This window comes from Panulirus ornatus, chromosome 57 (genome assembly GCF_036320965.1).
Source record: "Panulirus ornatus isolate Po-2019 chromosome 57, ASM3632096v1, whole genome shotgun sequence".
In the NCBI taxonomy this organism is placed as follows: domain Eukaryota; kingdom Metazoa; phylum Arthropoda; class Malacostraca; order Decapoda; family Palinuridae; genus Panulirus; species Panulirus ornatus.
Genome location: NC_092280.1, coordinates 5342653 through 5368221, shown reverse-complemented (window position 1 = coordinate 5368221; position 25569 = coordinate 5342653). Strand labels below are relative to the sequence as shown.

Here is a 25569-nt window from a genome sequence, read left to right as displayed (position 1 = left end):
TCCACTGTTGTTATTCTGTTAATAAAGTACTTCTTTATATATATATTTTTTTCCTAACAAGTCGCTTTTGCTCAGTGCTCTGGCCTCTCGAGTGTTCTGTCCTTTGCATTTGTCGAAGATCTGGTCACTGGTGACATCATCAGACAGATGCAAGAACTTAAAGATCACTCCTTACTTTTCTCTCTTCCGTGGTGTACAACTTTTAAGGCCTCTTTCTAACCTTTCCGCGTGACTCTGATGTCTTAATTCTGGTGCCATCTTTGTCACCCTCTTCAGGACCTTCGCCATTTGTTGTTCTTCGTGGTTCTTTTAGCTACCTAATGCAGAACGTCACAGTTTGGTGAACATTTTCATATTTCTGAATGTTGTTCTGTGCCTGCCAGGAGACAGAGTGCATCCTATGCAGTTCTCCAGGTGTTCTAAGTGTTCTCTGTGTCGCAGTGATTCGATAGAAATGGCGTTAGATAGTCACTCTTAGACGCTAACACTAACACACGTTCGTGTGGCTTTGTTTGATAGTGGAGACATATTCATGTGGAGGTACAGAGTGGCACAAACAGTGTGAAGGTACAAAGACTGGCACAAACAATGTGGAGGTACAAAGACTGGCACAAACAATGTGGAGGTACAGAGACTGGCACAAACAATGTGGAGGTACAAAGAAGGCTGGCACAAACAATGTGGAGGTACAGAGACTGGCACAAATAATGTGGAGGTACAAGAAGACTAGCACAGACAATGTGGAGGTACAAAGACTGGCACAAACAATGTGGAGGTACAGAGACTGGCACAAACAATGTGGAGGTACAAAGACTAGCACAAACAATGTGAAGGTACGAAGAAGACTAGCACAGACAGTGTGGAGGTACAAAGAAGACTGGCACAAACAATGTGGAGGTACAAAGAAGACTAGCACAATGTGGAGGCACAAAGAAGACTGACACAAACAATGTGGAGATACAGAGACTGGCACAAACAATGTGAAGGTACAAAGAAGACTGGCACAAACAATGTGGAGGTACAAAGAAGACGCGGAAACAATGTGGAGGTACAGAGAAGACTGGCGCAAACAATGTGGAGGTACAAAGAAGACTAGCACAATGTGGAGGTACAAAGAAGACTAGCACAATGTGGAGGTACAAAGAAGGCTGGCACAAAGACTCCTCAGGTCGGGTATGTTCAAGAATTATTCATAGAAATTTGACTGTGGTGTTGGCACGACCCCGGGCCAGGGGTCTGGGGGTGTACACTGGTGTAAACATCAGTGGTCGATAAGGAGCGACGTATACAGAGAGTGATGGTGAGTACGTAAGCGTGAATATTTCATGAATATTCGGGACGCTATTACTCAGTGCGTAGCTGTTAATATGCTAGGGTACGCGCCTCTGTTCTCTGTAGCTTAGGGAGAATGGTTGGTGGGGTTTTGCCTACCTTAATCCCACATCTGTGCCATGTCTGTACACATCTGTCCTTGTATATACATGTCCTCATGTACACATCTGTCTATTACCACGATTTACTCATTTGAATACGATGACTTAAGCCCTTGAGTACTTTGACCAAACCCCCATAAGTACTCATGGGGATAAACCCCTGAGTACGACTTGACCCCTTCAGTATGACGACTGAACCATTATTGTTCTTCGACTGTACCCCATTAGCACGACGGCTTAACCCCTTGAGCACAGCTGCTTAAATCTTCGTACTCAAGGGTTTCAGTTGCTGTACTCAAGGTTTATGTTGTGACAATTAGGTTGTTGTCGTACTCAAGGGATTTAAGTTACCGTACTCAAGAGTTATGTTGTAGTCAAGAGTTATGTTGTCGTCCTCAAGGGATTTAAGTTATCGTACTCAAGAGTTATGTTGTATTCAAGGGATTTAAGTTATCGTACTCAAGAGTTATGATGTACTCAAGGAATTTAAGTTATCGCACTCAAGAGTTATGTTGTCGTACTCAAGGGATTAAGCTATCGTACTTAAGAGTTATGATGTCGTACTCTGGGTCACGTCATGGTACTCAAAGGGTTTACAGTCGTCCACCTCAGGGCTTAAAGCAAAAGGCGAAAGTGAATAAAATGACCGTGACATCAGTCTTGTCAAATTGCATTTTGAATGACATGGACGCAACGTTCTTTCTTGTCGCCGAGGGTTTGAAACGCGACGTGTTAACGGATAGGTTCGAACCTGAGCTAGTTGTGTTGGTCTGCCAGCTTCGCGGCTGGGAATTTAATGCCATAATCAGGAGAGCCGGAATGATAATAAGAATAGTCTTAGAATACCGTCCATCCAGGAAGATTTGATGAAATCGATAATATTAAGGATCAGGCAACAGGTTCCTTGTGGATGTGCTTGTCTTACCAACCGCCTACACCATAGTTCCATGTCACACCAAGGAGACATAGCTACGCCGATTTAATCTTTGTGTCATCAGTTCCAAGGCCTGTCCCACCTATGACAGACTCGTAAGCCCTATATCGTATTTACATAAGATATTATGTGGACTAAATGAAATATCTACTTAGGTTTATTTACATAAAACATCGAAACCACCGCTTAGCAGTTTTGGATACGTTGTTTACCTCCCGTTGGCGTGTTCTTCATATATTAGCTAATTTTTTCTTCTTACCCGTGTGTGAGTCAATAACTAAGTGTTCTGAATTTTTTTCTGTTGTAGCTTCATTTTAATACATGATTACATCCCCGTCATAGGTCGTAAAAGGGTATTATCTCGTCTTACGAAAAGTATACAATGGTGTGGAAGGTGGCGAACTGCCCGAGTAACAAGTCTGTCTCCTTCTCCACCAGCAGGCGATTGTCTGAGGCGCCAAGTCGACCCTATAGACCATCATACCCAAGGTATACCTAGTGTTCAACGGCCATACCGTCGTGTTCAAGGATCAAATACCATGACGGATACGTTAATCCAACGGGAAGCAGCAGCAGCAGGATCTATGGTGGCAGGGCACTTTCCTGGATCAGGGTCTTCAGGATGGTGGCTGAGCCTCGCATGGAGGTAAGCTGTGAATCTGTCCATTTCTTGTGCCGGAGTCAGTAGCCGAGGGCTGGGTGGGTAGGTTGAGGGAGGTCTTGACTGCATGAATATCCGGCTGGCTTGCTGGATGGCTAGTAGTAGCCGGGAAACTGACACTCATGGGTAATATTACCTTACCAAAGGGACACCAGCGGGTAGTAGTGCTTCTGCCGCCATAGGGACACCCTAAGGTTAGTTTTGTGGGTAAAAGTCAAGTTTGACTCCGCATCGATGTTATCTCCGGATTAGATATAATTTTGTTGAACAATGCCTCTGTAATATTTAGATAATAATATAACAGTTTAAGAACATGATTTTAAGCATGTGCTGTGTACACGTGGAAAAAAGGTTGGGTTAAGATGTGATAGTAGGTTAACAGTAAAACCCTTGTTATATATCAACAGACCTTGTCAATACCTCGCCTAGTTTCCTGCTGGGGATTGTCAGGCTGTACGCTGTGTTGTCTGTTTATTTATATCCGGTTCCCTGTTAGAGGTACATTTTCAAGGGCATGAGTAGTATGTTTCGACCAGAATATTTCATATGAAGAAAAACATAGGTTATGAAAGTTGTAATAGGCTCTGCTGATTTTTTTTCTGTAAGTGTATTACTTTTGCACTTAAAACTGCTTTTAAGTTTTGATAGGCTCTGCTGATTTTTTTTCTGTAAGTGTATTACTTTTGCACTTAAAACTGCTTTTAAGTTTTGATAGGCTCTGCTGATTTTTTTTCTATAAGTGTATTACTTTTGCACTTAAAACTGCTGTTAAGTTTTGATAGGCTCTGCTGATTTTTTTTCTATAAGTGTATTACTTTTGCACTTAAAACTGCTGTTAAGTTTTGATAGGATCTGCTGATTTTTTTTCTATAAGTGTATTACTTTTGCACCTAAAACTGCTATTAAGTTTTGATAGGCTCTGCTGATTTTTTTTCTATAAGTGTATTACCTACTTTTGCACTTAGACTGCTATGAAGTTTTAATAGGGTTTGCTTTTATTTCATTTTAACAAGTGTATTACCTACTTTTTCACTTAAATTGCTATGATGTTTTTGATAGGTTCTGCTGATTTTTTGCAAGTGGATTACCTACTTTTGCACATAACTTGCCATGAAGTTTTGAATAGGCTCTGCTGATTTTTTTTACAAGTGTATTACCTACTTGTGCAGATAGATTGCTATGAGATTTTCAATAGGCTTTGCTGATTTTTTACAAGTGTACTACCTACTGTTTCACTTAACCTCACATTTTCCCTGATAGGCTACTGTAGATTTTTTATTTTCTTTATATATATCGTAGAGTATGAAAGATATACGAGAGATGGGTCCTCTGCAGTTATATTAGTCATTGCAACACACTATGTTAGCCCTTTGGTTTAGCAAGTTTCAATGCGGAGTTGAAATACTTTTAGCAAGGTACTGTGCTACCCCGTGCAGGTGATGTCGGCACCCTCCAACACCCGTGGATAGTGTCGGCATTTTAGGAAAACCATTAGGTGGTGGTCCCTCTTTGGCACACTTGTAGGTAGTATTACCGCTCTAGGACACCAGCTGGTGCTGTTGCCGTTCTGGGACTCCCTCTGGTAGGGTTGCGTTCCAGGGAGACCCGTGGGGACTGTTGCTGACGTGGGATGACTCCGGGTAGTGTTGCCACCCTGGGACACCCGTAAATAGTGTTGTAGCCCTTGGGCACCCTTAGTTTTGCCACCCGGGACACCTGTGGGTAGTGTTGCCACCCTGGGACACCCATAGGTAGTGTTGCCTCCCTAGGACTTCCACGGGAGGGGGGTTTAACAAGGAGGGAGTTCCACAAGGAGAGAGCTGTTCAAGTAGGAAGGAGAGCAATATACCGGCCCGGAGGAGGAATACCAAAAGTCTAAGACACCAATGTGTCTGGTACGGGGCTGGTAGGCTGTCAGGTAGGGTGGCCCACAGAACACAGATTTTAAGTGTGTGTGTGTGTGTGTGTGTGTGTGTAAGAATAGTATTAGTATTATTGCTACTATAGTTTCTATTATACAACAGGAACCCTTCCTTATCCTGAGGCATCAGGATGTACTGTCTTGAAGTTGGAAGATCTTTGACAAAATTTAGTCTCGTCAGCTGGCGGTGATGATACAGCCTCATCAGAGGTGACTATATTGGCGGTGTAATCTCAGGCAGGCGGAGTCCGGTAACACACAAACACCAGTCTAAGCCAGGTACCCATTTGTCCAGCATCTCCGAGAGGAGGAGGAACACCTGGGTTGGATGTGGGCCGACTGCCACGCCCAGGATTCGAACCCGTGCGGACCCTTCCGCCAATTTTAGTGTGTGCGTGTTCAAAGTTTTTTTTTTTTTTTAATGAGGCGAATCTATTCCTGATGAGCAGTCCAAAGTCATCCAGGAATTCTCTGCATGTTTGATATGATTGAGAAAGTTAGTTACTGTAATTCGGAGAGATTAGTTGAGGGTCTTGGTTGATACTGGCTAGAGCAGAAATGTCTCGATTTACTATGTACATAAGAAAAAAAACCTTTGAGCGCAGCCTTTGGAAGGCGATCTTGGAACGCGAACTGAAAATATAATTAAGGGTTGACGAGGGATCGTTTGGACTAGCACCAACGCTAGTGTGAAGGTCATTTATATCCCATTATAAGTGCAGACGATGCTGGAGGAATACTATTGTTTTGAGGGGTATATTGTGTGTGTAAACCCTAGGACACGACGTGTGCGACCCCCATCAAGCATGGCGCTAGGACCCAAGCGCAGGGCAGTAAGAGCTGGGAGTATATAGATAGGCTAGGCTTTGTGGATCAGACCAACGTACTGGTCGCTGACATGCTCAAGGGTATATCCTAACCCTTGTGTTCTCCAGATGTCATACCGTCGTGCTCTAGGCTCGAACTGTCATGTTAAGGGACTTAGGTGGCTGGCTGAACCGTGTACTGTGGCTTCCAACACCCAGCAGGTGGCGCTGACCTTCACATTGACATTAACTCTTCCTAGAAGATTTAGTCTCGAAGCATCCGGAAAGGTCGGTGGTAAAGTTGTGCTACAGTATACGGACACACCATATTCCCCCAATCCTCGGTACCCTGTCGTGCGAACAGTGGTGCTTTACCGACTCTAATGAATGATTGGCATCATATTAGTAGATAGTCTTAAGTACATCTCGTCACGTTCGTCAGTATATCTTTACCAAGTCGTACAGTGTAGTTGCCACGAGACAGAGTGGGCATGTGGTCGTCATGCGTCTGGCAGCATTGTCATGCGTCAGGCAGCGATATCGTACCTGGTGTAGGCTAGGATTTTTCACCCACTCGACGCCTGAGCGGTCAGCCGAGGTCTTCCCGTTTCATGTCGTGGTCGTTGAATTAACCAGCGTTGTTTATGAATGATAAGAGAGCGGACGGTGTGAACGTACAGATGGTAGACGCTGGTCTATCCTACCCACCTAATGTGGCCGCTGGACACGTGTTGGTTATTAAGGGGGTCCCACGTAATGCTGTAACCACGAACTTTATACATGGACATGTATTTGCATCTTTTCATTAATTCCAGATTTTGCTGTACCTTAATTTTCGTATGTCACTTGTGGGCGTTAACCTCTTCTTTGCCTTAAGGGCATCAAGAGACAAATGTTATGACCTTTTTATCTGATGCTGGTTCCAATCCTATATAAATCTCCGTTAATTCGATCATGTCATCATACCTTTAGATTATGTTATGCCATTCCATATTCTCTTCTTCCATTTGATGTCGCTTTATGATCCATGATTCATCTGTATCTTTAATTCCTCCTCCCCCGTCTGTGTTAACGTATAATCTAGTTCTCAAGCAATTTTTACTGCCTTATAGTTTAGGATGTGTGGTTGCTTGTTAGGCTGTCAAACCTATGAAAGAGTCGATTATGAGTTTACAATGTATACGTTATGTTCGTACTCTGTGTGTGTGTTTGTGTATCACACCATCTCTTACTTCCTGCTTGCTCACATATTCCCTTGTATTTGTAAATCACTCATTTTTTACTGAAAACTTCACCTGCTCTTGAATAAAAGATCATGGGAAACTGAATCATGAAATGTCTCAGGATTCCATAAAATTTCGTTCAAAGTGAAGCCATCACGTGGCTTTTGGTGTGCCAGCTAAAGCTTCTCAGAATTATTCAATATTTACGCCGAGCCAAAGAAAACGTGACTATTGGTGGGGTAAACCAGAGAGAACGAGGGCTAGCCGTTGCTTACAGGACAAACTCAAACGTTTTTTCTTTAATCATAAACGTTTTATAGGATTAGTGCTTAAGGAGTGGGTATGTTCATGTAACATCGAATGACACGCAGACTTTACAAGCAGGAAGTCCCCTCTCGTGTATGCCATAATGAAATGTATGTATATATTTATTTTTATTTATTATTATACTTTGTCGCTGTCTCCCGCGTTTGCGAGGTAGCGCAAGGAAACACGAAAGAAATGGCCCAATCCCCCCCCCCCCCATACACATGTATATACATAGGTCCACACACGCAAATATACATACCTACACAGCTTTCCATGGTTTACCCCAGACGCTTCACATGCCTTGATTCAATCCACTGACAGCACGTCAACCCCGGTATACCACATCGCTCCAATTCACTCTATTCCTTGCCCTCCTTTCACCCTCCTGCATGTTCAGGCCCCGATCACACAAAATCTTTTTCACTCCATCTTTCCACCTCCAATTTGGTCTCCCTCTTCTCCTCGTTCCCTCCACCTCCGACACATATATCCCCTTGGTCAATCTTTCCTCACTCATTCTCTCCATGTGCCCAAACCACTTCAAAACACCCTCTTCTGCTCTCTCAACCACGCTCTTTTTATTTCCACACATCTCTCTTACCCTTACGTTACTCACTCGATCAAACCACCTCACACCACACATTGTCCTCAAACATCTCATTTCCAGCACATCCATCCTCCTGCGCACAACTTTATCCATAGCCCACGCCTCGCAACCATACAACATTGTTGGAACCACTATTCCTTCAAACATACCCATTTTTGCTTTCCGAGATAATGTTCTCGACTTCCACACATTCTTCAAGGCCCCCAGAATTTTCGCCCCCTCCCCCACCCTATGATCCACTTCCGCTTCCATGGTTCCATCCGCTGCCAGATCCACTCCCAGATGTATGTATATAATGTAAGAAATTTCACAAAACTACCTCAAATCGACACTTCGAAGACCTAAACAACCCCAGATAACCCTCATTTTCCAGCAGTCGCATATGGTGCACACTGATACACACGGGCTGACCGAACGCACACGTCCTTACCTGTGGCAGTAATGACACACCAGAGACCAGGCTGTCATTGCCATGTTGGCAAGAGGCCTTGGTAAACCTGTACACACACACACACACACACACACACACACACACACTCACACACATTAACAATAGTACTTCGTGTGTGTGTGTGTGTGTGTGTATATATATATATATATATATATATATATATATATATATATATATATATATATATATATATATATATATATATATATAATAGTTATCCAAGGAAATGCGAGTATTGTTCGTAATTATTTATAGAAAACGAATATATTGATCTGATTCCCACTGTACGTGTTATATATAGTTTTCCGGTTTTTTTTTTTTCATTTTGTTTTTGTTTTGTAATTTAGCAGCTTTCAGGTAACAGTCATGGTCGGCCCTTGAATTCGTAGTATTTATAAACAGACACAAAACAGTCATGAGTGTCGAGGAGAACTAAAGTGTTTGATCAATATGTAAACGCGTTTTGTGTCGTGATTACAGTGAACGTTGTGTTTTGTTGGGCGAAAAGTGACGGAGTGAAGTTAAGTGCAGGTGCGATGGTTCTTTCGTCTAGGACATTCAACATTTACGTGTATGATTCACTGCAAGTTTCTAGTTATCGAGTTGTAAAAAATGTATATAAATGCCGAGTGATCGATGGTTTACGAGGCATTCTGGACGTTTCAGTGGGACCCGGTGCCCCCGGCCGTGATATTGTCTAATATTCACAGTGATGCTTCTGCCGACCCGGCCATATTTGGCAGAAGTCCATTATTTGACCTAAACACCGCTCAGTCACGCCACGCGAGAACATTACTCGGGGTGTCTTTATTGTTGTATTGACACGAATTTGTACTACATGATGAGTGACTATTTATTACTGTGTAAAGCGGGAGAGAAACATCGGATATATAGAAGACTTATTTATGTGTAGCGATGCTGTTTCCTGTGGGCGGGGTAGCGACAGAATGGATGAAGGCAAGCATGAATGTGTACATGTGTATATATGTATGTGTGTTTATGTATATGTTGATATGTATATGTATGAATATGGGTGTTTATATATATATATATATATATATATATATATATATATATATATATATATATATATATATTTTTTTTTTTTTTTCAAACTATTCGCCATTTCCCGCATTAGCGAGGTAGCGTTAAGAACAGAGGACTGGGCCTTTTTCGGAATATCCTCACCTGGCCCCCTCTGTTCCTTTTGGAAAAAAAAAAAAAAAAACGAGAGGGGAGGATTTCCAGCCCCCCGCTCCCTCCCCTTTTAGTCGCCTTCTACGACACGCAGGGAATACGTGGGAAGTATTCTCAATCCCCTATCCCCAGGGAGATATATATATATATATATATATATATATACCTGTGTGAATCTCCTGCCAATTTACGTGTGTGGATCTCCCGCCAAATTACGTTTGTGAATCTCTTGCTTAACTGCCTACTGGTTGTAGTTTGCTGCCACCCACTCGTCTGTTAGTTCCAGACGTGCTGATTCGTCACCCTCCAATAGTCTTTTGTCGAAAAACCTCCCCCCCCCCTTTTTTTTTTCCAACGTACAATAATCGTGGAAAATACTGCAGTTATTTCAACCTTTCCACCTTATTGACCACTTACCGCCCGAATTGATTTCGTCTCCAACAGTCCACGATTATCTCTTCATTGATCGGTGATTCACCCCCCCCCCCCCCCCATGTATCTGTGTCCAGATGTCTGTCTGTGTCCACTGTGCCAGTCGTTACCCCACCGTCTGTGTTCAGCAAGTCCTGAATTCCCATTTTCTATCCGCCTTTTTTTTTTTTTTTTTGTCATCTCTGGGCATAAAGAGATTGTTTTTTTCCCCCCATTTTTTTCCTCTCTTGCTTTTCATTCATTCTTCCTTCTTTCCTCTGGTTACATTCCTTTTAAATCCTCCTCAGCTGCATTTTGTTATCATCCGTTTGATTATGTTTCTCACTCACCCCATTTTCTCTTCGAAGTGACGATACATTTTCTGATCTCTCTGCTGTGTGTTTACATCATCCACAGACTGTTGTAACTTTATAACTTGAAATGATTCCTCTATCTTTATCGTTCCATGTCATTTATCCTTTAATGCTCTCATTATTTTTCCCCCCCCCCGCCCATCCACCCTAAGACCCACATAATCCCCTTTATCCTGGGTTCCTCCTGTCAGCCCCCGAGGCCTGGAAATTTATCTCGTCAGACTCCATTTTCTGTTTCAAATTCTTGCATACCTCACCTCTGGGCTTGGCAGTGCGAAAGTTTTCTTTTTTTAAATTTTAATCTTGAAAGTTTACGATTATCGTCACCCAAAAATTTTTTTTAGCAACATCCTTGATAACTAACATGACCTTCCAGATGGGCATATTCAAACTTATGATCATAAAAAAATGCAAGGGAAGAATAAATAATTTATCCAGGAAAAGCTTGAGGCAGGTCTGCAGGCTTTTCAGTTATTAGAGTTGCCTCCCAGTAAAAATAATATATATATATATATATATATATATATATATATATATATATATATATATATATGATTTTTCGTACACTGTCATTCTGCATAGAAATTTTGTTTTAATCTTTTTTTCGCTTAATTTCATTTATTCACATTTTCTGGCATTGATTTTTTTTATACAAAATTTATAGTAAACCTCAGCCTCGTATGCTCTGTTTGAATTCCTCTGATTACTCGTCAATTTCCCCTCAATAAGGTAATAGATTTAAGCAACACTGTCCCCTATAGAATCAACCCCTTCCCCTTATCTTATACAGTAAGCTTGAATCAAAACTGTATCTTGGTGAAGAGTTGAAAATGGTCAGTGTGTAGCCGCTGCTCCGTGTGTGTGTGTGTGTGTGTGTGTGTGTGTGTGTGTGTGTGTCATAACATGTTTATATATTTATACCCACAAGAAAGTATGCAAAACATATTAAGTCGTGAAATTGTTTTTTTTATTAATATATATTCAGACGTGCATCACAGACAGTTTTATATTAGAAGGTGTGTGTGTGTGTGTGTGTGTGTGTGTGTGCATGACAAGCGATGTCTGCAGTGATTCCTTCCTCCTGTGTTGCCACCAATGGAGCCTCGCACTCTTTTTTATTAACATGCTCTCCGTGTGGCTCGCTCGGACTCGAACCTGACCTTTGTATTTTGACCATGGCTGGCAGCATGGGGCCTCCTCTGTGTTTCTATGTTACCTCGCCTCTTTTCATACTGTAATGATGCGGTAATGGGGAAAAAAAAAAAGATCATTATAGAACTCAGGTCGTAAATGAGATTTAGGAATGAGGATTTAGAGAGAGAGAGAGAGAGAGAGAGAGAGAGAGAGAGAGAGAGAGAGAGAGAGAGAGAGAGAGAGAGAGAGAGAGAGTAATCTACGTTTTGGAGGAAGAGCAAAGAATACAGATGACCATGAAGGAAGGTGGATATTAGAAAACATAATGAGGAGGAGGGGAGGTGCGTGTGCTTGCTGCCAGCACACACTGTAGTACCCCCTCCCTTTTTGTGTGGTGCTTGTTCTCAACGCACGGTATAGCGAGCCGTCTGTGTGTGTGTGGGTGCTTGCAGTCACCACGCGTTGTAGCGATCTCTGTCTGAGCTTGCTACACACACACACACACACACACACACACACACACACATCGGACCCACGGGGTTCCTAGCCAGACATTTCTGTGTCTCCCGGCCGTAATGAGGAGGCCATATATAATATAACCGGACAATTGTGGCCGTTACCTCTGGCGTGGTGATGAAGATGACCCGTCTGTTCTCACGTGACTGGCGCATCCCTCCCTCCCCCTGCTCAACCCCGGAGGTTGAGAGACAATATTGCACCACCTCCTGCACGCCATCTCTCTCTCTCTCTCTCTCTCTCTCTCTCTCTCTCTCTCTCTCTCTCTCTCTCTCTCTCTCTCTCTCTCCCCCCCGACAAAGATGAAAAAATAAAAAGATATTGTGAAAATGCACTAGTGTAGCGTGGTGATAATTGGTCGTCGCATATGAAGTGTGGTAGATTCAAATGCTGGGTGGTGGGGGAGGTTGGTAGACAGCGGCCACCCAGGGGGAACGCCGCCACGCTGACGTAGGCGTGCATGGGAAGAGTCCCAAGCTGACGCGCCATTGGCTCCAGGTCTCCGGCATCCCGCCACGCCATAGATCCCCCGGAGGTCCCGCCCGTCTCCCTTGCCAACGGGAGGGAGGGGCCCTCAGGCCGTCGTACAACCGACCTCCTGATATGACCTTTGACCTTATGGTCATCCCTGACGCCTCTTGTGTGGTTCACCTCACCAGCGTTCGTGGGGTTTTTCTTCTAGAACGCTCCATGTTGAGCATGACCTAACCCGTGCCCCTCCTGAAACCTTAGACTCCATTGGGTCATGTACCTGATTAGATAATGCTTTTGTAAATCACTGCCTCATTTACAACCACAACAACCTTCAGTCACAACCTCAGAGGTGTCTTGTGTGTTTATGTTTTACACCAGCACGTGTGTTTACACGCTTTATTTACTTTCAAATTAAACACTTTTCATCTGTCTTTAAGATTTTTTTTTTCTCATTTACCACCATTTTTATTATGTTTTGTTGCTCAGAATCAACTGTACGACGTGTTTGTTAATTTCTCATGCACACCGGGACGACCGACCCCATGCGCGCGCGCGCAGATGACCTATAGCGTCTGAACCTGATCTTTTCAGGGTCACGTCTAAGGTCAGGCCATCGCACGAAGGACCCAAGTCATTGTACTTCAAAAGACGTGATCTGGTTATTTCTTCGTCCCCAGCGGGTTAATAGGTCGTACTTGTAGTCATGATGTGTGTGTGTGTGTGTGTGTGTGTGTGTGTGTGTGTGTGCGCGCGCCCGCGCGGTAGGCGATGGTATGTTTACACTGGCCGGCGTAACTCTCCACCCCCCCCCCCCCCCCACGGGTAATTTGAAAGGGATTAGCGTGACCCAGGAGGGTGAGTGAGTGACCCAGATCTATATGTCGAGGTAGAAACTCAGTAAGGGCAAACCAGAGGGTTACTCACGTAGTACATGGTAACTCGGAGGGGCACTGATGTAGTACATGGGGTAACTCAGAGGGGTACTGGTGTAGTACATGGTAACTCAGAGGGGTACTGATGTAGTACATGGTGGTAACTCAGAGGGTTACTGATGTAGTACATGGAGGTAACTCAGAGGTGCTGATGTCGTACATAGGGTAACTCAGAGGGGTACTGATGTAGTACATGGAGAAGGTAAAGGTACTGATGTACGTTGGGGTAACTCAGAGGTATTGATGTAGTACATGGAGGAGGTAACTCAGAGAGGTACTGATGTAATACATGGAGTAACACCATTCGTATTACGTGACTCTTGGGGTGTACAATCTTGCGTTGGGGGGAGGGGTGAAAGGGGGGGGGGGTAATTACAGGAGATAATTGGTTATAATGACGTCGCCTGATGGCAGTACTGTGTACCGAATGTAAGTGGGTCCCAGGGGGAAGAACTCCCGAGACGTGTAGATAACTCCTGTTCCGTTCCCTCCTTCCTCAACGCTTTTTCAATCTTTTATTTCACAAACACTGGCGTCTCTTTGCAGTTCTTCATCATCGAAATGATTTGAGAGAATAGATTACACACACACACACACGCGCGCGCGCCACAATCCCCGGTGCGTTATGGTAAATGATAATTCACTAACTTACGAGACATGATAACTGGAGCCATGTTTTTTTTTTCATATTAGTTGGGAAATCGGCCAAGGGCGGCGCTGACGTCCGCCCACCCAGTGCGTTCCCCGACCGTCCCTCGTGTCCAGCGGCCGTCTGCAGCTGTGATTGGCTAATTTGTGATCCATGGAATGGTCCAGTCGGATGGAGACGGAAGGTTCAATGTGTATGTTTTTGTGGAGAAATGGCGGCGGTTTAAGGGGTGAACAGTGATGTTTAAGGTCTTGAACCTTATGTTTAAGGGGGAAAGGGGTGATGTTTAAGGTGCATTTGATGTTTAAAAGGGAAGGGATGATGTTGAAGGTCCATTTGATGTTTGAAGGGAGGGAGGGGGGGGTGCGGTGTATCTCCAACTGATGTTTAAGACCATGATGTTTACAGTCCAGGTGATGTTTAACGGGTGCCAACCATTACTTTGGAGTAATGTAATGGGCAATTTGATATTAAGACTGGAGAATCATCAGAGGATTATAAATGTATTGACAATTACGATCTTGTGATGTTTAGCGACAGTGCTAACAGCGAACGGCTGTGTGCGAGCAATCACCTGTTCATGCCCGTTAACAGTGATCATTTGTTTAGGATAACCACAGACCAGCAGTTCTGTTAACAGTGATTAGCCTTTTAATCATAACAGCGATAGTTTATGAACTATTTGGTTACGTAGACGACACAAATAAGCCATGACAACGCTGTCAGGGATCTTCCTTTTCATGTAGATTCATGGACACGATAAGGTCGCATGACAGCGGTAATACCATGAGCTGTCATGGCAATAAAGGCGTGACCAGTTGTTCTGTCTCAGCACAAGGATAAAAAGAAATGTATTTGAAAACTCCATAGCGGTAAGCCATTTTTGTTTTCATATTTACATGCATCAGCTGTTTCATATTTACATGGATCAGGTGTTTCATATTTACATAGATCAGCTGTTTCATGTTTACATAGATCAGCTGTTTCATGTTTACATAGATCAGCTGTTTCATATTTACATGCATCAGCTGTTTCATATTTACATGCATCAGCTGTTTCGTATTTACATAGATCAGCTGTTTCATGTTTACATAGATCAGCTGTTTCATGTTTATTTAGATCAGCTGTTTCATATTTATATGGATCAGCTGTTTCATGTTTACATAGATCAGCTGTTTTATATTTATGTGGATCAGCTGTTTCATATTTACGTGGATCAGCTGTTTCATGTTTACATGGATCAACTGTTACATGGATCAGCTGTCATATTTTCAGGGATCAACTGTTTTATATCGACAGGGATGAGCTGTTTCATATTTATACGGATCAGCTGTTGTAAATTTGAATAAATCAGCTGTTTCTTGACAACATCGTCTCGATCCAGTGACGTGTTCTGTGGAGGCTGAACCTGGACGTACATATGACCTCGCCTCCCCTGCCCAGGTCAGGATGTGCTCTACCGTATTAATACTATTAGTAATTGAGCTGACCTCAACATCTTCCACCGTACCCACATGACTGACCAGTTCCTTCATGCCGAGCTTAACCATCATTGGCTGAAAGAGAACAGGTTACCGCCAAAGACATTGTTCCTTCTAAGTAACCTGTGACCTCTAATGGTAGTTAAGGATGGTCGTCACAAATTTGTCATTGGCTTTATGTGTGGCATTTGGGAAAAAGAGCTGTATGCCACATTTCGTTAACAGAGGCTCAAGTGTGACCAAGAAATGACCAGAAACACAGAATTGTGCTTTTATTGGTGACCTCTGACCCCTTGAGAATAGTATTTTGTCAAGGAAAAAGACATATATGCCACATTTAATGAACATTACTTAAGATGTGATAAGAGAAAATGCGTGATTTTTTTTTTTTTTTAACCTTTGTTGCTGGAGAGAATGAGGAACAGACAGGGAAAAAATGTCTCCTTTCATATAGAGGAAGTCAGAGTTAAGTGGAGGATGTAGAATCGTATGATCACCAGGTATAGAAAGGGCGTCACGTGTCACAGTCACCAGACGGTGGGGGGGGGGGGGGTCACGTGTCATGACCACCAGGTACGTGCAAGGTGTCAAGTGCCACGGTCATCAACTGAGGTATGCCAGGTGTCATAAATACGTGGCATGTGTAGTGCCAAGCGACATGGAAGTGTTGAATGTCATGAATGAAGTGGCAACGTGTCATGACACCTTGTCATGTGCCATGAGTACTTGACATGTGGCGTATCAGATCTTGTCATGCAACCTTGACACAGTGAGCGTGTCAGGCATGGCATTTCTGCCAGTATACCATGACTTAAGGTATGGCATGTCCAGCATTACCCTCGACCCCCCCAGCACACCTCCCCGGCTGACCACCCGCACCTCCTGCCACAACAGTGACTCACAGAAAGAAAATTACAAGGCACTAGCAGTACATGACTGGCCGCTGACAGTACATGGACGGCGGACTGAAAAGTAGCAGTACATGACTGGCCGCTGACAGTACATGGACGGCGGACTGAAAAGTAGCAGTACATGACTGGCCGCTGACAGTACATGGACGGCGGACTGAAAAGTAGCAGTACATGACTGGCCGCTGACAGTACATGGACGGCGGACTGAGAAGTAGCAGTGCATGACTGGCCGCTGACAGTACATGGACGGCGGACTGAGAAGTAGCAGTACATGACTGGCCGCTGACAGTACATGGACGACGGACTTAAAAGTAGCAGTTCATGACTGGCCGCTGACAGTACATGGACGGCGGACTGAAAAGTAGCAGTACATGACTGGCCGCTGACAGTACATGGACGGCGGACTGAGAAGTAGCAGTACATGACTGGCCGCTAACAGCACATGGACGGCGGACTGAAAAGTAGCAGTACATGACTGGCCGCTGACAGTACATAGACGGCGGACTGAGAAGTAGCATTACATGACTGGCCGCTGACAGTACATAGACGGCGGACTGAGAAGTAGCAGTACATGACTGGCCGCTGACAGTACATGGACGACGGACTTAAAAGTAGCAGTTCATGACTGGCCGCTGACAGTACATGGACGGCGGACTGAAAAGTAGCAGTACATGACTGGCCGCTGACAGTACATGGACGGCGGACTGAGAAGTAGCAGTACATGACTGGCCGCTAACAGCACATGGACGGCGGACTGAAAAGTAGCAGTACATGACTGGCCGCTGACAGTACATAGACGGCGGACTGAGAAGTAGCATTACATGACTGGCCGCTGACAGTACATAGACGGCGGACTGAGAAGTAGCAGTACATGACTCGGGTGTTCGAGCTGTGGCGGTTATATGATTCACGAGTTGAACGAACACTGTAGGACCTTGTACTACCCTACACAACCCCGTGATCATACGCACTACGGTTACCGCTGTATCGTGTCGGTATAATGATGCGTTATTTTCAGCCTTGTTCAAAGGTATTCGTGTACTCTACGAGTACTGTTGTTAGTGCGATGTTGTCTAAGGGCAAAGCAGACTCAAGCATGTGACCTCACTCAGGAATTAAACAGCGGAGACAAATCCATAAACTTAAGATGTTAGAATGAGTTATAAAACCATTGAAAATGTCACTTCATAGCCTATACAAACTACTGAAAAATGTCACTTAACAGCATATATATTTACCACTGAAAAATATTACTTAACAGCATATATATTTACCACTGAAAAATGTCACTTAACAGCATATATATTTACCACTGAAAAATGTCACTTAACAGCATATATATTTACCATTGAAAAATGTCACTTAACAGCCTAGTATATAAGCCATATTTCCGTTATTTAAATCAAATTGCACTTAAAAATTTTCGTCATCGGCCACTGCTGCGCAAGTTCTGTAAATACAGACTACCGACCCATTTTACATTCACATTCTTGCTGAAGGAATTATAAAGATTATATAAAAAAATAAGACACCAAGATGACCATAGTAGACAGATGTACCTAGATAATAAGGGAGGGGAGGGGTACGTTCATAGTACGTGCATGTCTGGATTATCCAACCGCTCCAGTATGTAAGCTCTTGCTATATTATCACCCAACTATATACGGTAGACATTTACCAACCTTCCCCCTTTTTCTTATTTCGGCATTAAACGTTTTACTCAACCAACTGAAATGGTTGATAAACGTTTATATTTGTCCTTGGTGCCTAGAAAAAGGTAAACAAGTAACGCTGGGAAGAGTCGTACTGCCGTTTATATTTTGTTCCAGTAATGTTTTCTCTCTGTTTACAAGGTCAGTAAATATTGGCGCTATGCACGGTAGCACAAATTGCTTGTGGTTATTTATATTTTTCTGAACTAATACTTTGTTACAGTAACCTTACGTCTGAGGTTAAGATGGCTTATCCCTGTGCCAATTCCGCTAGGTTAGCATAGCTTTACCCCCATCTGTTACACTCCGCTAGGTTAGAATGGCTTATTCTCAGCCACTTCACGTAACATTCGCGAACAATTGATCACCTTGACCTAAATATCTTTATCACTCTTCACCTACTTTTTTAAGATTTATAGAACACAAATGTGAAAAAAATCTTAAACGCTTCAATGATAGTTTTTTGCTAAACCGTATCATCAGAATACATTAAGATTTATATTCGGTAATTATGAGATATCTCTGGTACTCTGTAATTACCGTGTGACCCATATTACCACCTTATCCTATGTAATTACTGTGTGACCCATATTACCTAAGCTTATCCTAGCCAAACTTAGCGTGACGAAAGCAGTGCAAGACGATAAATATTTCACGGGCGTCTGGTGAATAATTGATGACCTAGTCTTTCGTTTAGTGGATTATTTATTATTATTATTATTATTATTATTATTATCATTCAGCCCTTCACTTATATACCGTCATTTGGGAAGTATTCGTAAAATATATTGTATTTTACGGAGTTATCGATACTTTTTATATTACACCTTCAACCAATTTGGGAATAAGTATACCAATCAAGCAATTGAGAAATTATTCCATATTTGGCTTTAATATTTTATACAGCACTTTTTTTTTTTTTATCTAGCTACACCTATGAAATATCTGATGTAAAAACCTACTTTGCAGTAAAACAGGGACTGTATGTTTGTTTCATTCCCAGTGTTAATTTCATTAATCACACTGGAACATTTAGGATCTGTTTGACTAACAAAAGTGTCGCTTAGATACTCTGTAGTGGTTATTTTGCCGACTAGTTGACGTCGGAGGATCATACATTATTTTACCGGCGTTGAGGTCAGATTAAGGTAAGTTGCGTTAGGCTTGGGTAAGAATGAGTTAGGGTAGGGTAACTATAAGGTAATCTAGGGTTCATTGAGGTAGGCAAAGATTAACTTTTAAGGTAGGGTAGGGTTATGCTAAGGTCAGCTGAGGTTACGTAAAAGTAGTTTAAGTTTCTTGTGAGGTAGGATAGGGTCGGGGGCTTGGCTGTTTTGACCCGTAATACTGTGAGGAATTAAGTCTTATACGTAATGTACTGAATGTGAATTTGCACCTTATGTACTGAAACGACTATACATTTACTAAGAGATATTGGTAATGGGCATTATACTGCCATAATAATGATCATATTGTCATTATGTTAATCATATGACGAGCATACGATTGATTTTGGTATATTGCGGGTCTTTGTCAACACAGCAAATACAAACTGAAGTTGGGGAAAATAGTCGTACATTGTATACCTGCATTTCAGATATGTAGCCTAGTTTTCTTGGTATGTGGTTCCTGTTATGTGTTAGATAAGTGCCGCCACAACAGGAAGTTGTAACCCCATGGTTATAAGCAGTTACGACTGGGTTTTTTTTTATACTAACTAAAAGTGCAGGTTTTTGTATTTTTATAACTGAAACTGCAGTTTTGCTTCAAACTATATGTACAGTAGAGTTGAGCTGAGTTCAAGTGTGTAAGCTTAATCCAGTCTGAGGTCGTAATGTTTGATGATGGATGATGAGGAGAAAGTATAGTGCGTGGAGGTTGACTTTGAACTGAGGGTGGCATTATATTTGTGTGAATGCAGTTTTGCGGTATATATATATATATATATATATATATATATATATATATATATATATATATATATATATATATATGTATATATAACTAGCAATCCTGTTCACATATATGAATTTCTGATTGGTCTTCGAGGTCAGTATCTTAAGGTCGCAAATAATCTAATACCTAGTCCACATAAGATTAATGATATATTCCCATCATGTAAAAGCAATAGATCTCTTTTTTTCTTTTTATCAACATTTTAGTTATTTTCCTTTGATTTCTGGGACGTTCTGCGGTGGGGAAGTACAATGGAAGGAAATTACCGGATTAGCTTAAGTTTGATAACACTGCAGTATATAATTCTAGGTCTTAGGGACCATCATGACATGTTCGTCATATTCAAAGTATTTTGCGCTGTGGTCTACCCTGTGGTTAGGTCTTAAGCTCTTTCGTGATCTGTTATGATATACACTTTCAGTGGGTCGGTTCTTCCTTAATCTGCAAACCCTTTACTTTCCAGTAAGGTACTTTTTGATGGGCATTACTAATTTCCCTGACCACCGTTGCTTGTTTTATAACTAATGTGAACATATGACCTGCTACCTGGGATAATAGTAGGTTTTAAGAATAGTATATTGAATGCCCAAACGCGAAACAAATTCTTGTCACCTGGAAGGCCATTCAAACGCTATGAAATTATCTTTTGAAGCTTCTTTTTAATCAGAGTCCATAACTTTTGTGGTTAGCCACGATGCTATGTCTCAAGTCTTGGGAAATGGCCCGTAATATTTCAAATACCGAAGGAACTGAAAGTCTCCCTGTAGACCCGTGCATGTGTAAGAGGGAGACTGGATGGTTTTCCAAAATGAAATTATGGAACTGTTTCGAACGGTACGATGTATGAACCTGACCTTGAGGGTTTTAACCCAACCAAACCTTATCTCGTGTGGGCAGAGCTAACCTAATACTGCGCAAGTGTACCCTCGCGCGCTATTCACGCCACGCAAATATTATTTTTTTTCCATTGGTTTTTATTAGTCTTTTGTAATGCGGCGCGATGTGAAGAGTTCGTTCACGCTGCCATGATGGGCGAAGTGACTTTGTGAAGTGTCCCCAGGGTATGGCGTTGTTTGTCCTGTAATTGTTCATGGCCAACGTGATTATGGCACAGATTCGGTGCTAATAGGTTGTTCCTTTATGCAGCTTCTAATATATATATATATATATATATATATATATATATATATATATACACTCATGGTGTAACTGACCACAGGTAAGGCGGAGTCCGGTAACACATGCAACCGTTGTATCTTGTAAAATACGGCCTGGCGGGGCGGTTCGAGTAAATGCTGCCAATGCAGATGATTTACGTAACTGGAATTTACTTAACAGCTGTTACGTAAACATGGACTATAGTGTGTAAACACGAGCGTGCTGCACCTGTGTGTGTGTGTGTGTGTGTGTGGACATCATGACCTGGGTGTCGTGTGAGGAAGGTGAGGGTCAAACACGAGATAGCCAGCCCACCGTTGACCTACTTAACTCGCCACTGAGGAATTTTCACCACGACACCGAACGGAGAATTTTAGACAAATAATAACGTGAAGCGCTTCATTTATATTTTTTTCTGTATAGAGAAATAATATACTCTGAATTATATGTTTTTGCAAGAATGTTTTCCTACGAATTGTAAATAGATTATTTATAAAGGCTATCAGTTATGTATTACATTTGATGATAAATATAAGGTGTCGAATATTCAGTAATTTATGGGAAGAATATTTGAATATCGATTATCAGATACTTATATTTTACAATATGTATCGATGATTAATAACATTAAAAATTAAACAGTAGAATAATTATTATTAGAATGTTGGGAAGGAGAATTTTTTTCGATGCCTTTTTACCTAATATAGCCTAGTTAACTATTGATATATAGTCTTTTCTTAAATGGCTCACTGTAAAGTTTTCTGTATTGTATATCTCTTAAATGCATTGCGCAGTTAATACATAATGCAGTTGCGAAGACTGAAGAAGAAATGTCGTATCTAAGAGCATTATTGAAAAGAGTGAGGTAATAGTTTGTATCATCATGCCTGCGCAATAAATGACAACGCTTGGGCCTCTGAACTCCTCCTCCCTCACTCGCTTCCGGCGTCCTTGCTATGTCGCCCGCCCTCCACCCGCCTTCCTGGTATATTTTCCTCATCCCCTGAGAGATTATCAAGTGTTGTGGCAGTGGTGGTTGTATTACTTGGTTCTCCAAGAGGTAGGATTAGATGGTGTTGCAAGCTGTTGTTTTCCTCTAGTATGTGAATGGCGCGTCATTTTTCTTATGAATTATAGCCTCGTAATCACAAGGTGACAAGTTGATAGTCGTGCGAAATGCATCCCCCCCCCCCCCCCCCCCCGAGTGTCACGTCATTTAACATGTATTACTTATTTTTCATGAGCGTCTTAATTTTCTTTTCCATGTTATGATTATCTATATTTCCGTCAAGAGTTCACCAATGTCTTTTTTTTCCTAATCGTACCGAGTAGTTATTTTGCCGACTAGTCTGTACCGATGGAGCGAGACGTTATTTTACAGACAAGTTTATTTTCGACTCTATATATATATATTTTTTTTCCTTGACGTCACTTCTTTATGATGCTGACCCAATATTGCCGACTGGTGGAGATACCACCCATTTTTTTAAATTCTTTTTTATTGTTAAGCGTGAACGGCTTTCTGTTAATCATTTGAATATATTATAATCAAGCTACACTTCATACATTTTCAAAGTGGTAATGGTTACGTGTATCGAGATTGGGATTTTTATTTGTGTATTACCTTCTATATTAATCATCCCTACAGTTTCCCCTACTGTGCACAACCCTCACCATTATCACCTTATCAGAAATCGCTCAAAAAATCATGATCCACAACTGTTATTGTGTTCTCGTAACATTTCATGGATTGAATCACTGTATCCAAAGCTAACAGCGATGCCAGGTTAGAATAGGCTTTTAAAATATTAAGTTGAGAGTTGAGATTGTGATGTGGTAAGGAAGGGTGGAGTGTGGGTGAGAGAGAGAGGTGGGTGCTGTTGAGGCATGAGGCGAGATCAAGGCTTTTTTAGGTCGAGGCTTGAGGCAAGACAGTGTGAATGACGGAGAAAGAGGAGAGCTGATGTGTATACAGTGAGGGGAAGTTTAGGTTTTGCTTGTTGTGGCGAAACCTAGTGATTTAGATTAGTGGTGTAATCTACTCCTTAGGAACTGAGACAATATTGATCTCTTGGTTGTATTAACTATTGATGCTTATATATATATATATATATATATATATATATATATATATATATATATATATATATATAAGTTAAGCTAGAGGTCCTTGGGGGTGTGATCTATGTAGGCAGCCTTATTTAGGTTAGAATAAGTTTATGTTTTGGCACATCACCACAACCAATTAATGTGGTAAACATACAGATGACTCAGTTGACTTATATGATTAATATTGGACAGGAACATAGAGTACATCACTCAAGTTGATCCACAAGATTATCTGTCGCTCATAACCATCAGCTCTGTTCACAACCTGACATCATATGCATTCCAGCACATACCACTGTTGGTGTCGTCCTTGACCCCCGTTGAGCACAACGGGTACGTTACCACGGGCACTAATGACCTTGGTCTTTGACTTGACACATGAGATTAAGGTCCAGGCCATCATACCCAGGAGTCTGTAACGTTGTACTCAAGAGTCCGTACCCGTCATGCATGAGGGTCGTACCGTCATGCTCAAGGGGGGTTAACCAGGACGGCATAATTATTATTGACAGTTGTCCTAACCCAGCGGTGGACGGGAGAATTCATCTAAGCTGGACATGCAATCCTGCCCTTCCACACTCCGGACATTTTGCATATCTCCTTTGATATCCACTTACGTTATTTTAAGTTTACTATAGCGACAGATAAATACTAAGGAATGCCATCATACAGTTGTAGTTTTTTTGAATGGATAATAATATACTTACCACCTTAACCCTCGTATTATGTAATCTAAATATCATTGCTTTTGATTTAGAATTAATACTCACGTCTTCTGAGGTAAGAGTAGGAGGGGAGAAAACACTTTAAGTCGATAATCAGTAAGAATAGCTCGCTCGGCAGTACCATATTGGTAAGGTCCAGTCACGCAAAACTCTTGGCCTTTTCACTAAGTACTATTCTGTCGTCCTCTCTCTGTCACTCTGGGATTTTAATGATTTTTCTATACGCTCACAGCACCCCATGACACGTAAGGACCGACCACAGTGGCGTAGCGATTAAGATGCGGAAAAATAAGTAGCGGAGGAATTCGGCGTGTCTGTGTGCCGGCCACGAGCGGTGGAGCAACACTCCCAACCCGCCAACCTCCCGCGCTGGACTGGCCCCAGCCAGACCCTCACCTCACGCCGCCCGCAGCCCTCCCGCTAGCTCTACCATGCACGGAAACACTTAAACTACAATTACGTTCCGGGAATTTCCAGGCTTGATGTTTTGAATAGCAAGGCAAGACCCGCTGTACTTATGAACCCCCACCCCTCCCATGGTTTTATAACATTACTTTCCGCAAGTGTTGGAAAACGACAGACATTGGAGTTGCCATCAATTCCCTAAAACATGACGTTTTGGTATCGTGTTCGTCTACAACTGTAATATGATTGAGAGAATAGGAGTTTGACTTTATATAGATCGAGATTCGACATTTATTACTTACAAAAGTATGTACCGGGCTTTTAGTAAGATTACATTTTACTCGAATGAGTTTTCAGAATGGTTCCAAGTCTACTTCCTGCCGCCTTAGGAAGGTCAATTTTTTTTTTTACCTTGCTAACTTCTCACTCGAATGATACACAGAAAATTGGAGTAACCAATCCATGGTTGGTTAAGCACGTAATGTTGATTGGTTTTGTCTCAGCAAAGTTTCGACACAAACTCTGCTTTTGCTTGGTAACCAAGCGTGGTGTTTGAAGCAGCAACTGTCCTCTTGCTCCATCACCCACCCACCCACCACTCGTAAATAGTATATGTGCACTAAGCCACTTCTTGTTCTTCAGAATTGTAGGCTTTAACGGTAATATCTGCCGTTCTTCATAATTAACATCACCGTTGATCATCATTTGTGTCGCGGTATTATTATATAGGACTTACAATGACAGGGAAGGTTGGTGAGGCAGCAGGTGGGGGAAGCCCTTAGTGTGTGGGGGTGGAGGCTAGGGGGATAATTATCCCAGGCAGGTAGGGCCTGAGGGTCAATAATTCCAGGCACAAGGGGTGTCAGGGACGTCAGGCCAGACGGTTTAAAGGTCCCTGTGGAGTAAACCTCTGCTAAGAATACGGAGCTCTTAAAGATTTTTTCTCATTCAATCTTTCCTCTTAATAAAAATCCAAAAAAAAAAGGCGAGATTCTATTGAACTTCTAACGAGAGTCATGTAACATTAGATCCTTTAATCAAACGAAGTTAGGGATTAGTGAACCCCCGCCCCCCTTGAAA

The 25569-nt window shown here is 42.2% G+C and overlaps 1 protein-coding gene across 1 annotated transcript in view; it reads right to left on the bottom strand.

Moving 5' to 3' along the window:
- Window positions 1-24446, bottom strand: part of LOC139766125 (uncharacterized) — a 51941-nt gene extending 27495 nt beyond the window's left edge. Inside the window, exon 1 of the mRNA XM_071694349.1 lies at window positions 24130-24446. The gene's annotated coding sequence lies outside the window, so the exon portion shown is untranslated. The remainder of the gene's footprint in view (window positions 1-24129) is intronic.
- Between the last annotated feature and the right edge of the window lie 1123 nt (window positions 24447-25569).